General features: G+C 39.7%; 1 long non-coding RNA gene across 1 annotated transcript in view; it reads right to left on the bottom strand.

Moving 5' to 3' along the window:
- LOC116817593 (uncharacterized) overlaps positions 1-10,807 on the bottom strand; it is a 19,918-nt gene extending 9,111 nt beyond the window's left edge. The window contains exons 1-2 of the long non-coding RNA XR_004371974.2: positions 10,733-10,807; positions 2,781-2,852 (exon numbers count right to left, since the gene is read on the bottom strand). This is a non-coding gene — a long non-coding RNA (uncharacterized LOC116817593). The remainder of the gene's footprint in view (positions 1-2,780; positions 2,853-10,732) is intronic.
- Between the last annotated feature and the right edge of the window lie 4,113 nt (positions 10,808-14,920).

Raw genomic sequence — 14,920 nt, forward strand, 5'->3', positions numbered from 1 at the left:
TTAGCTCATGATCGCTTGAACCAAGTTTGTCCCTACCAACCATCTTCTACGAGTCCTCACTACTCACCAAAACCAAATCTAAAATGCCACCCCTCTTGTTGCTCAGCAACTACTTGGTGAAGGAATCCATCAGCTATTGCATCTAGGAAAATCTGAGCGCCTATTATTAGTACTAGCACTGTCCTCCAGTCTATTCCAGGTAGACTGAATCTCCATGAGCAGCAGTACCACATCTGCAGCAGCACCTAGGAGGACATGAGTTCAATCTCTGGGGAGCAGGAGAGCAGAACTGCAGGATAGCAGAGTTGCAGGTGAAGTGTGGATCCACACACCATGCCCTGCAGGTTGCTAGGAGTCAGGCAGGGAAGACGTTCCCAGAATCCGGCAAAGCTATAATGTCCAACGAGGACGGTTAGCAGTCCTACTGCACCATCTGCTAAGAAGGCAAGGAGCTGCTGCTGTGTAGCATGCCAGCTGCTGCAGGTGCTTCTGCATCAAATGCTTGGAGTCCTGGTAGGGCAAAGTACCTCGGGCCAAAGGCAAAAGAGCAAGAACCCTGGAGCTGTTATGTGTGTCAACCACAGAAATGCTATGGGTCGTTAACAGCGCCGACCGGACTGGAATGTACGGCTTGCAAGACTTCTTCACCAGTAACAAAGGACACGAATATGATGCACCTAAAATCTAAAAGGCCCTGGCACAATTTCCCAGAGTCATACCCTTGATAACAGAACGTCAATGATTGCACTGGCTACTTGGATCACAGCAGCTCCCACAGTAGACTTGCCCACAACAGCAGCCAGTGACAGTGAGTTGAGCGGGCTCCATGCTTGCTGTGGTATGGCGTCTGCACGGGTAACACCCAGGAAAAAGGCGCGAAACGATTGTCTGCCAGTTGCTTTCACCGGAGGGAGGAGCGACTGACGACATGTACCCAAAACCACCCACAACAACGTTTTTGCCCCATCAGGCACTGGGAGCTTAACTCTGCTCCATAAGTCAATGCTAGTCACGGTAGTGAGGACATACTCCACCAACTTAATGTGTTTAGTAGAGACATAAGCAATTGACTGTATAAAATCGATTTCTAAAGATCAACTTCTATGAAATCAATCTAATTTTGTAGTGTAGACATACCCTTAGATGCTTTTGAAAATTTTACCTTCAGTCTATTGGGTCTTCATGTGACCTCTCTTCTAGTCTTCCAGCCACATTTAGATTATTACCAATTCCATAAAATAAAGTGAGGCTGAAGGTAATGAAATGAAGGTAACTGTCTACATAAATACTCCATTGAACCTGACACACTTATGGACAAGTAGGGTTGGACATAAATCAGGAAAAGACAACAAGGTTTCAAGTGGAACTGGCCAGAAAATTAAGATTCCACCCCCCACCCCCCGATGGAAAAGCTATATGAAAACATTTTTTTTACTTAACCTTAATTTGATTTTTTTTTTTAAATTTTCATCAAAACCTCAAAAACCTGAAAACTGAAAATTTGGGCTGAGAAGTACCAACCTGCCCTCACCCCCCAAAAAAAATTATCAAAAAAACCTAGACACTTCCTTCAAAATATTTCAGTTTGTCAAAAACACAGAAGAGAATTTTTGATCAGCCCTAGTTTTGATGTAAGGTTCCCTCAATAAAGACCCGATCCTACAAATTCTGACTGGAGTCAATGGGAGTTTGAGGTGCTCAGAACCTCACAGGACTGGGCACCAAAACAACTAATCGCTGGCACTATATGTAAGCCATTGAAAAACACAATATCGCCACTGTGTTTCCTTGCAGGAGCACAGCAGTCTCTGTGTCTGATTCATTGTTTTTACAATTACCTTCAGATACTGCAGATACTGCAACTGGCAAATAAAAAGTGTTCAATATCCCTTCCCCAAGGAATTTTGGATGCCAATCTAATAAATAACCCTGGCAAAAAAAATAGTTATAATTTTTTTCCTCCCTTTATGTAGAAGACATTTACCACAGAAAACAATCAAAATCTTTCCAAGAATCTGAAGGATTAAGTTTTATTCATAGTTTAAGGCCAGTAGGAACTGTGGTGATCATCTAGTCTTTCTGACCCAGTATGCCAGTTTTACCTAGCTAAAATGCTTATCTGGATCATTAACCAACAGAAATGGGATCTGAGCAGATCATAGAACCACAAAAATGTAGGGCTGGAAGGGACCGTGAGAAATCTTCAAGTCCACCCCTCTGGGCTGAGTCAGGACCAAAGTAAACCTAGAATATCCCTGACAGCTGTTTGTCCAACCTCTTCTTAAAAACTCCAGTGATGGAAATTCCACAACCTTTCTTGGAAGCCTATTCCAGAGCTTAACTACCCTCATAGTTACAAGATTTTCCTTATATCTAACCTATCTCTCCCTTATTGCAGATTAAACCCATTACTACTCATCCTACCTTCAGTGGATGTGGAGAATAATTGATCACCATCCTCTTTATAAAAGCATATGTGAAGACTGTTTTCAAGTCCTCCCTCAGTCTTCTTGTCTCAAAACTAAACATGTTTAGTTTAGTTTGAACCTTTCCTAATGGTTCAGGTTTTCTAAACCTTTTATCATTTTTGTTGCTCTCCTCTGGACTCTCTCTCCAGTTTTTCCACATCTTCCTTAAAGTGTGGTGCCCAGAATTGGACATGGTACTGCAGCTATTAAATGACTCCTAGACTACATGTAATACAATTATTTTAATGGAGTACAAACATGATAAAACACAAAAGAAGATGGACTTCCATGTTTCCCAAGATACTGTAATACCTGAACAGGTAGCCTCTGATGTGCTGTCAGATTTCCAATGTACTTTCACCTCAGCATAGGTGCTCCTCTCTTCTGTAAGGAGACACAAAATGCTGTCAACAGTAGACCTTTGGATAATCAAGGCCCAGTCCTTCATGGTGCTGAACTCCTGCATTTCCCATTTACTCCAACACCTTGTAGAGTCAAACCTTTGTGAGAAAATAGAAAACAAGAATAAGTTTCATTCTTCACTGAAAGGACACATCTGCCTCCTCTCTAATAGATCGGAACATCACTACCAGTACTAGAGGATATTATCAGGATATTATGCTGTTCCACTATATAATTTTTCAGACAAATGGAAAGAATTACTGATTTATTTAACAAAAACCAGAAATTGTCTGAATTTCCAGAGAAAAAAAAATATAAACCTGGAATTAAGCTGAGAATAAATATCCGTAGTTTATTAGGAAAAAACATTACAGGAATGTTGTAACTATCTCATAGAAAGCATTATGAACCCAGAAAATTCAGAGTTAAGGTTAAACTTAAAATAAATCTAAACATGATAATGTATGGAAAGGCATTGATAAGGCACACAAGCGATCATAACTCTGCCCTTAAGTGATGCTATGAGAAAACAAATAAAAGCTAATCTATATTTAAAAACCAGTTTACTCTAATCTCAGACTACATACACTAAAATGGTTTAGTTATAATTGTCTGGCTATTGCACAGTGCCATATGTAGTTACTTCCAGTGCAACCCTGATTTTATAAAAGTAGCTGGAGACACCCAAACCTTTTTTAAAATCAAGGGTTCCTAAAATCAGGAGAGGTTAAACAATCTGCAAAGAATATTTAGTGCAGTATTTTTTGTGTGTGTATGGGTATGTATAATATGGAGCATTTTTATTATGGTTGGGAGCGCAAATGCATATAAAAGGTACTAAGCTGAGGCTTCAAATAAAGTGAAGGAGATCATGCTGGGATATAAAACTTAAATATTGTATGGAAATGTTAAACTAAGAAGGTATCCAAAAATCCTGCAGAGATACTCCTATTTCAGTTTGAGAGTGACATTTTTGTTTTGTTTAGATTGAGAAGGAACTGACAAACTTAATCAACATAAGCCACTAGTAAATTGAAATAAGAGTATTTATACAGCGTTTTTCATTGGTTTAGTGAAATTGGTCTAAAAACATACCTTCACTTAAACCAGTGCAAGTTTGTGGGTAGATTTACATGTGAGGCACACCCTGTGTCTTTTTGGTGTATTTAGACAATATTGTCTCACTGATTCCTTGTTATCTCTCATCTGTCTGTATCCATCCATTGTTTCTTGTCTTATACTTAGGTTGTAAGCTCTTTGGGGCAGGGACTGTCTTTTTCTCCTGTGTTTGTATAGTGCCAAGCACAATGGGGCCCTGGTCCATGGCTGGGGCTCCTAGGCACTACAGTAATACAAATAAAAATGTATTATTAATTATTATTATTATTATTATTATTATGTGCTATGTAAACTTAGTTAATTCAATTCAATGACTCAGTTACACATGGCAGATTTCTCTTGCGTCTTTTGCATGTTGTCTTGCAGAGTCAAAGTACAAGAGTTCAGATTTCTTTGGAATATATAAGGTTTATTGATCAAAATAGAGTTTAAAGGGGAAATTATATAAAAAAGTAAAGCTGGCTATAATATAGTTATGAAGTTTGAAAGAATGAATTTAACATAGACTGTTGAAACTTATCAAGAAGTAAAGGTCCGAGATATAATCACATAGTGGTAAACTTATCACAAAGCATAATCATATTTTTAGTAACTTATCCTAAGTATATATCCTCTTGGTAAGTGATTTTGGTACCAACAGGACATTATGGACCTTTGATGTAGATCTTTTAAATTGACAGTCTAGTTAAACACAGGTTCAGTTAAAAACCAATAAATATATACATACACCAGTCAAAGATTGTTCATGCTAGTACAATCAACAGTAATTCTAAAATTACAATTTGGAAATTTAGACAATTAATTACAGAAAAATGACAATTTAATTCAAATTGCCTTCCTAGGTCATATGAGTCATAGCCAGAATCTTCATCCTAAATATACTAATATCACACTCTCATATCACACATTTAACTTACTCTATGCAGGTAATAGTTTAAAATCATTTCTAATTTCTTTTGATATTCCCTGTTGTTAGTGCTGCAGAGTTGTTAATGCTGCTAGTGCTACTGTTTTGGGAGCTCTGGTGTTAGCTGCATGAGCAGAGAGTGCAGCTCTCTGATTCAGCTGACCTTCATGTTATTCATGGCTTGGTTTGGTGGCAAAGGTGCTTGGCCAGTTTATTGTCAGCAAGTGCCCTATATGAGCTACATGTTCACTAACACATGTATGCCTGTGACAAGATATCAGTTCAATCAGCACACCAGGATGCTGTCCCCTACAGCAGCACAAAGATACTCCTCCTATGACTATTCCTTTTATACATTTATGCAAACAGATTAGGTATTACACTCCCGATGTTGTTAAAAGAACGGGAGTACTTGTGGCACCTTAGAGACTAACAAATTTATTTGAGCATAAACTTTCGTGGGCTACAGTCCACTTCTTCAGATGTTGAACCTGTGTTTAACTTGACTGTCAATTTAAAAGATCTATATCAAAGGTCTATAATTATCTGTTTATGGCAAACACAATTTAAAGGTAACTGAAAGAATGTAAACACAGTTCCTATTGGAATAACGTAATGCTATGCAGGACTTGTGTATTCTCAGTATTCTTTGTTCACTTAGACTCAGATCTTCAAAGATATTTAGGACCTACCTCCTCTTGAATCAATGGGAGTTAGGTGCCTTATTGACTTAGTCTTTTCTAGACATTCAAGATAAAACATTGCTAGCAAAATACAAACACAGTAGTATATTTTAAGTCATCAACAGACTTTATAACTCAAGTACATACTTTTCAAATATTTCAGTTAATACAGTCCACTGGGACAGAAGGGAAATATATGTATAGCAGATGCCTTTTGTTAACTGATAATGAGAAGGATTACAGTTTCTTTTATCAAGTCTTTGAAGGCATTTCTAATGGAATTTTTTCATATTTGCAAAACTGGCCTGATCATTCAAGATGCAGCATTCAGCTCTGATGAGAAATTGTGATTGTCCAACCAGAGTCTCCTTTGACTTGGAGGTCATTATTACACACTCCAAAGAAACAAAAGAATGTGCCTTTCTTGTAGTTTTATGTTTTATAATTGTTTACCATTAACACAGGGAACAGAGCTGGGAATAACTGAAGCATCATCTTTACTTGTTACCCGGGGTGGTGATACAGCAAGTAGCGGAGGTTTTCCTCTAGCCCCTCCCCCTTTTTCTGGTCCTTTCAGGGGATTCATTCTGTCACTCCTCCCCCATTTTTTTACATATGTGGGATCCTCAGGTATACCAGGGACTCAGATAATCATCTTCTATGAAGCCTGAAAGGTATTTCCCCACCAAAGAATTGGTGTACCACTTTTAGGATTTTTCACTTTACTTTTTGCATTCAGGAGATCTGGTTTGGAGATTCCTTGATGAGAAAGCTAAATTGTCACAACTTTGAATGGGTTTCCAGTGTGGGATGCAGGTTAGCAATAGTCAGTCTGAGGCTATTATATCCCCAGTTGGTGCACTGCTTAGGAACTAGAGCTAGGCATTGGCACAGCATGTAGGAGAAATAAATTTCCATGTCTGGCCCGACTTGAGGATCCTCTCATCTCAGTTCTCCACCCTTCTGTGTGGAGAGAAGAAGGCTGACATTCAGGTGTCCAGGCTAGCTGAATGTAAGTGATAGAGAGATGATTGATCTCCCCACAGTTTCTGGTGTGATACATCCCAATTATTGTGGGCAGCTCTCAAACCACAGGAAGCTTGCAGATAGCTGAGCAGTGCTGTTAACTTCAGTTAAGTTTTAAGTTAACAAAGTTGTAGCCTGAACATTTAACCACACTCTTGTATGTGTGTCTCACTGTCTCCATGTTCATATCTATGGGCATCTGTTGCTTTGGGGATAATTTTCAGAGCATGAGAGCCCATGCATCTTTTACATGCAAACATGACTTTCCCCAGATATTATTTTCAGAACTTAGTAGTTGAGGCCAGGATGAACACCTGCCAAAAGCATAAGGTTTTTCTGCATGTATTTTTTGTAAAAAGTCCCTTGAGGGATTCCTTTACCCCGCCTCCCACTCCCATCAGTCTTTCTTTGGCCAACCTTCATGGTAAAGGCTCTGTCGGTTACTTCTCCCCTTACAGACATGGCCAATCTCCACTCTCTGAACTTTGTAGTCTTTCCATATTCCTTGCTAACTTTAAGTCATTGGTATAGTTTATAGGGACTGAGTATAATAATTTTTTCTTAACTGGGGACACTACCAGCAGGAGACAGCTAATGAAATGGTAAAACGTAATCCCTCTATAACTCTTTACCTTTACTCTTTACCTTTAACATCTCTGACTTTTTTCTTCTGTAATTCAGTTAAAATCATGAATGGTGCTACATTTTTGAGCTGGACTACTCTGTGTTACATTTTCAACAATGTTAACAGATATGCATGATGACTCAAGCAGTTAGCAGCCTTGTCGGTAAACAGCCAGTCCTTATGATATGCACCAATAGCGTCTGTCTTAGGACTTTCGCTTGGCTTTTCAACTTCTCAGTTATACGTCAGGTTTCACCCATTTTAATGTCTTTATTCTCTACCGATTTGTCCATTTTATTACCCATTCTTCTTATTTCATCCAAAGAGACATTTGGCTGTTTAATCACATGAAGCCGGTCTATTTCTTTTTATATCAGTGATCTATTTAAAACATACATCGCATAAAACAGTAACTTCCTCATTTGACCTTTGTCGAGCAGGTATGTTAATAAATGTATTTACTTTTAACTTAAAACGTATTGTAGTGTAACTGTCACCAGCTTTTGCTGAAAGAAAAACAATTTGTATTAACTACCACAGAAATCCTATATGATTTCTCAGGCCTGTGCAGAAAGTTATACCTAAACAACAACATTAGTAAATTATCAGGAGTTAATAAGTTTAGGTATCAGTACTGTTGTCCCTTTTTGATTTGAGTGGCTAGTTAAAGTTTGGGACTGGGGGAATGTTCCAACTGGAAGTATAAATTGATGGAGTCTGGTATTTTCTTTGGTGTTTTCTTTATTTATAAGGAATGTACAAAGTCCTGCTTCTCCAAATGCAGGAGGAACCAAAAACAAAAGGAGCTGTTTCTTAGCTTACATCTTCAAGCCTCTCTAGCCAAAATCAGACCCAAAAGGTCTCCCTCTATCTCAGTGGTTTTCAAAATGGGGTATGTATACCCTGAACTGGGATCAGGGGACACGTGAGAAAAATCCTGTAATGGTGGACAACATATCATGTTATTTCTTACAGACCTCACCCCTCCCCCACAGACCCCTGTTTTCAAAGATATATTGTGACCTTATCTCAGGTGGGGGTATGTAGTAACTACATTATTTGGAAAGGGGTACGTACCTAAAAAGTTTGAAAAATCACTGCTTTAGCTTCTTATATAGTCACGCTATGCTTATAGTCTCCTGCTTGGCTTTCTTACCTCTGCTTCTGTTCTTGTCTGTTCAGTTTCTGTGTGAACTCTCATCCCACACACAAACACACACCCCTGCCACCAAAACAATACTCATCCATAAGCTACTGGGAGGATTCACATACACTTTTGTCTTAGCTGAATTCTTATGCTTACAGTGAGGTTGCACCCATCAATCTCAATGAGGTTTAACCCAACGCATAACAAGATTTCACCCAGCTCATAACAATATTAATCAAATCCATATGTTATTGAAAATATCTATATTTTGTACTGTTATCCTCACCCAGAAAACAAGGAGTCAGAATAAAGGGTCAATTTTCATGCTGGCAAAAATATTAACATTGTTAAGTCACCAGGTTGTGGAGCGGAGTTCCAATTTAGCAAAGCACCTACACCCATGTTTAAAGTTAAGAAACAGGTGAAGAGAATAATTAGAGGGATGGAGAAAATTTCATATGATCACATAGATTAGGAACTTCTTTTCACTCTAAAACTAGAGTCCATTCAGTGCAAATTCAAAATAAAAATAATAAGGAAATACTTGTTCATACAATGTGCTAGTAGATTGTAGAATTAATTGCTACAAGAGAGTTTAGCAAAATTCAAAAAGGGATTAGACATTTTCATGGATGGCAGAACAGCCACAGTTATAGTAATAAATATTTTTAAAAAACAAATTTTGGAAGGAATATGAACTCTCATGGTTCAGAGCATAAGCCAAACTCTAACTATTAGGATTTAGGTGGGAATTTTGCCTGGAGGCTGGTTATTCCACGACTGGTTTCTTGCACTTTCATCTAAAATATCTGGTGCTGGCAATGGGCAGAGTCAGGGCACTGGATTAGATGGACTATTGATCTAATCCAGAATGGCAATTCCTGAGTTCAGTTCATTCAAATTAAAGAGAATCTTAAAAGCAATTAAACTCTAAAAACTAATATTACCATTATAATATGACAATGTTGGGTTATTCGTTGAAGAATAGTCTATCAGACATAACAGGACACAGAGGCATTTCAAATAAAAATAGAGTTTCATGCATTCAGATATCACAGCACTAGGTTCTACTAATTCACTCATTGTGTGCACACGTAGGCTTTGATCCTACCATTGCATCTGCCCAGCTGATCCTGGCATCCCCACTGATTGTAGTGGGGCTACATGGAGACACAAAAGTCCTTCTGTGCTGATCCAATTTCAGTATCAGTACCAAACCACACACGATAGATTAAAGAACAAAAATATTTTGTACAGTCATCTTATTCAGTCTCTGTGTCCCAGGGGCGGTTTGTAGAAGTCGTTTTTACAGAGAAAACACTGTTCTGATGGCACATTCGGAAGGACATATTTTACTTTGATAAATAGTATTATTTTGACATATCTCGCACACAATTGTCCTATAACCAGCAGAAACTATTTTGTGATATGAATGACAAAAACATGCATGGTTACTTGATGCTTTTGTTGACATAATACAGATGTGAGGCATTGTTGTAAGCAATTAATTAAAAACATGAGCTATTTCCTAGTTATACCTTCTAATTTATATCTGATGCACTTTACGCAAAAAACCTGATTTTCAAGAAATAGCTTTATATGGAGGTCTTATCAATAGATCATACATAAATCATACAGTTAAACATTTTTAGAATGATCACAAACATGTCCATTGATTTTGGACTGCTATTTTTCTCTTTTCAGCATGTCAGCCCTATAACTGTTAGTTGAAAAAGGAAAGATTAAAATTAATAAATTTTGCAAAAGATGGTTATTTATAAGTATAGTTTGTATTTTTAAAAGTACTGTGATTACTATTCTTAGAAAAGTTTTATCCACATCAGTCACTCTCTGCTGAAGAATGAATGTTGTCTTTAATTTAAAAGGAGAATTAAATGTAGACAGACCTGAAAATATTTTATGGTAACTACAGAAATTCACTGCTTTAAAATGTAAAAGAACTAAAAGTAAAGGGCTTCCAGTTAGGGCTGTCTTTACAATGAAGGTAACCACAGATTTCAAATAGTTCCTTTTAGTGACTTTTTGCTAACTTTTAACCATTTGCAAACATAGCATGTTTCAGATACACTATTGGAATAACGTGTTTGGAATCAGAAGACCATAGTTTACTTTTGCTAGAATTCATAATTCAGAGTATTCTCATATTAATAAAGGTAGATAAGTTAGCTATCATTCTAGTCCTAGTGCTCTAAAAGTGATTTTGTTCAGAATTTAACACTTCTTCCTACCAAATTTTTATTTAAAATATTTATTTAAATATTTATTATTTGGAAGTTTTAAGAATGTCATCTAAAATGCAAAAAAAAATTAATAAAATAAGCTTCTTTTATTTACCTGGATCCAAAGTTTGTGATGTAAAACACACTCTTTCTTCTGGTAGTATCTGTATATCTGCATAAGTGACTTCACTCACCATTTTGACAAAGTGTCTTGAGATTTGAAAGTAAACCGGTTACATAGAAGATACACATTCTGCATTACATCCTTTCCACTCCTTACCACACCCATCTTACTGCTTTGGGTCAAGAGAAGGACTAGAGGCATTTAAAAAGGAAGGAAACAAGCTACTGTATTTCTTTCAAATGCAATTTCACAGTTTTTAGCCCTCTTAAAAATTATTCTTCAGTCTCCCAATAGTAACGTGTTTTATCAGTGTTTTGTCTCTGTATACTGTACATACGCAATACACCTATTATTTTTACTATCTTGTTTACAACTTGTGGCCCATATCCTGCTTAACTTACCTTATTGATTAGGGCCTGATTCTGCAAAGTTCTAAGTACTATCACCTTCTACTGAAGCCAATGGGAATTTAGTAGAGCTGGTGTCAGCTGACTGGGTTGAGGATGGTGTAGCTTAGTGGTCAGAGCAGGAATCAGGAACCAAGGTCTAGGTCTAGGGTCTAGGATTAGAGCTGTAGTCAGTAGTTAGAAGCCAGAGCCCAGGGTCAAGCCGGAGGGCAGGAACTGGAGCAAGCAGGGTAGCAGGCAAGGCTGGGTGCAAGGTAGTAGCAACAGGAACCAGGTAACACAGAAGCAGGCACAATGGTGGGTATGAGCACTGAGCAGCCAGCAAGATGGCCTGCAGCCAATCAGGTAGCCTGCTGCTGCAGGCCAGATGTACTGATGAGGCTGCCTGTACACTAGTTCTGCTGCAGGCCCTGGCTGCTGACAGCTGGTCAGAAAAGCTTTGATGCATCAGAAAATGCAATTCTGTCAAAATAGAAATGCTTCATGAAATTGTGTTGACTTTACTGAGAATTTTTGTAGGAAAAAGATTGGGAAAAAACTTTCTGAGAACATCAAATAGTCCCATTTCTCTTCCATGGACAGTCTACAATTCTGGGACTGGCAATGGAGATAAGACGATGGGTAAAATGATCTATCCTAATAGTTCGTTCTTCAGTGTCTAGGGGTCAAACTGTGAGGTATTTCCTAAGTTAAAATTCCCATTGATTCCAGTACGAGTTTTGTCTGAGAAAGGACTGCACGATTTAGCCTTATGCAAAGTACTCTGGTTTACTGATCACGGCCAAGGGTTCCATTGCCTGCTGTATGACTTGTATTTGTTTCTTGTTCAAGAATATTTAAAGGCTAGAATTATGTGGGGATGACCTGTTGGCCTAGTTTAGCATCAGCTAATATCCACTAGTTTGGAAGGATAGGAATCAGAAACTTCTTTGCTCATAGCACTGAAATTCTTTTCCTTCAAAGATTCAACAGAGCACATTCCTGGTATCCTTCAAACAGCAACAAGAATAAAAAAAAATCCCTGTCATGCTGTCTGGAATGGCTAATGACTGTGAGTGCCAACCACAGGGCAGACTGTCAAAAAACAGGGCAGAGACCCCAAACTGGGGGTATGTTATGTGATTAGATTTCACCAACCTGGTAACAAAGTGAACTCCTGAAGTATTAACAATCTTACCATGCAGTTACAGACTGTCCCCTTGGGCATTCGTCTTTCTCACCATCCAGGCAAGCAGCAAAGAATCCTGTGGCACCTTATAGACTAACAGACGTTTTGGAGCATGAGCTTTCATGGGTGAATACTCACTTCATCAGATGCATGTAGTGGAAATTTCCAGGGGCAGTAGATATGCAAGGCAAGCAGAGATAATGAGGTTAGTTCAGTCAGGGAAGGATAGGCCTTTCTAGCATTGAGGTGGGAAAACCAAGGGAGGAAAAACCAGTTCTATAGTTGCAAGACATTCAAGTCTTGTTAATCCTGAGCTGATGATGTCAATGGCAGATAACTGAAGCCGCCGCAGTTTTCCTTGAAGCTGTCCGAATTTGTGCTGCAGGATGCCACCTTAAGTCTGCTATAGTGTGGCCAAAAGGTTGAGTGTTCTCCTACAGGTTTTAATAATTGCCATTCCTATATCAGGTGGTTCCTTGATCTTTTTCTGTAGAGACTGTCCAGTTTGGCCAATGTACATAGCAGAGGGGCATCGCTGGCATATAACATGGTGGACAGCAGGTGAATGAACCAGTATGGGTGGCGATCTGGTTAGGCCTGTGATGGGGCGCTGGTGTAGATATGGGCAAAGTGGATCGAGGTTTTGCATGGATTGGTTTCCTGAGCTAGATCTAGTTGCATGTGTATACTGGGGAGAAATTTTCAGGTTGGCAGGTTGTCTGTGCGAGACTGGCCTGCCACCAGCTGTGAAAGGTGGATCATTGTCCCAGGAAAGGGTTGTATGATCCCTGAATGCGTGTGGAGGGGTTTTAGCCTGGGACGTATGTCTGAGGCCATGAGTCTGTTGGTTTCTTCTTGGGTTTGTTGCAGTAGGAGCTCTGGGTACATACGTCTGGCTGCTGTTGATCTGTTCCTTATTTCTCATGCAGATGAGTCTGAAATGCTTGGGAGATTGGATAGGTGTGGTCCTGTCTGAGGGGTTAGAGCAGATGCAGTTGTACCGCAGTGCTTGGCTGTAACAATGATCGTGGATTGCCGGATGGAAGCTGGAGGCATGAAGGTAGAACATAGCGGTTGATAGTTTCCGGTATAGGGTGTGTTATGTGACATCAGTTATTGCACCTGTGCTAGGAAGTTGGATCCCTTGTGGATGGTCCAGGTTAGGGTGAGTGGGGGAAGCTGTGAAGTGGGAATTTCCAGAGTCCCTTCCCTGGTCAGAGGATGAGAATGTATAAAATGGGCGAGGTAAGAGAGAGGCAGATGGAACGAGACGCTGAGGAAGCCGTGTCCAGGTCGCCTAAAATATCGGCATATGGTTGGCCATGCGGTCCATAAGCGGTCCACGAGCTGAGATGAATATATATGTCATCAAAATTTGAAACAGTGAGCCTGTGAAAAGGCAAGAGCTGCAGCAAGCCAGTTATGCTGTGGCCAATCATCAGGGATACTGTTCCTTGACCCGCTTGTATTCCATCTGTGGTGGGATGTTTGTGTAAAGAACCTCTACAATACCATGGTGGCTAGCTGAATTTAGTATAAATGGCATCTTAATAAACAAATTATAAAACTATTCAATGTCTTCCAAGAACCATCACTACCCAGGATCAAGTCACCTCAGATCTCACACCAACGAGAAAAGCTTGTACCAATCCAATATCAACTAACTAAAGATTTATAACTAGGAAAAAGAAATAAACTTTCACAATAGCACATATAGTTATAATACTAGATATTATTATATACACAGATATCAAGCAAAGCGACAGAGTTGTAGTAACCGTGCCTGTCAGCTCTGACTGGCTTTGGAATAAACCCTGGAGATCTCCTTGTTTCTACTCCAGCCCGAAAGCCAACAGCAAAGAGAATGAAGAATTCATGTCAGCTATTTGATTTCCTTAACTTCCAAATGCCAGCTTCCTTGCACACAGACCTTAGGGTGTGACGCCCTAGTCCAGTCTTGTATCATGATGCTTCCAATCACCCACTTTAGATAGTCCCATCATTGATGGGTGAGTATATTCTCTCTCTTTTCCTAGTTAACAAGTTAGAGCAGGCATTTTTACAGTGTAAAGCAAAACGTACTGTGACTTCGTACCTCGTGCGAACACCCAGCACCCCATTCATCTTTATAAAATGATGGCTGTGGATCCAATACAAGTTGGTCATGTCGGGTGTCTTCTCTGAAGCTCAATTACTTTAACATGTTATATATCACAGGGCCAACTTTCCCAGCCGCCGGGGCTGCACCCCCCTCCCCACCCCCCATCCCCCACCCATCGCACATTCCACCCTTACCCCAAAGTCCCCGCCCACATCGCCCTCTCCCTGCCCTATTGGACCTTCCCAATCCCCACCCCGACTCCTCCTCTCCCCCAGTGCACCATGTTCCCTTCTTTCCCCTACCTCCCAGCCATGCGAACAGCTGTGTGCGGCGCAAGCATGGACTAGGGAGAAAAAGCAGCAAATGCGCTGCTCAAGGGAGAGCAGTAGACAATGGAGGCGATGCTGGCAAGGGCAGGGAGCTGCTGGTGATCTGAGCACCCACATATTTTCCCGTGGGTGCTCCAGCCCAAGCACCCACAGAGTCGGTGCCTATGGGAGTGA

This window comes from Chelonoidis abingdonii, chromosome 1 (assembly GCF_003597395.2).
Source record: "Chelonoidis abingdonii isolate Lonesome George chromosome 1, CheloAbing_2.0, whole genome shotgun sequence".
NCBI lineage: Eukaryota > Metazoa > Chordata > Testudines > Testudinidae > Chelonoidis > Chelonoidis abingdonii.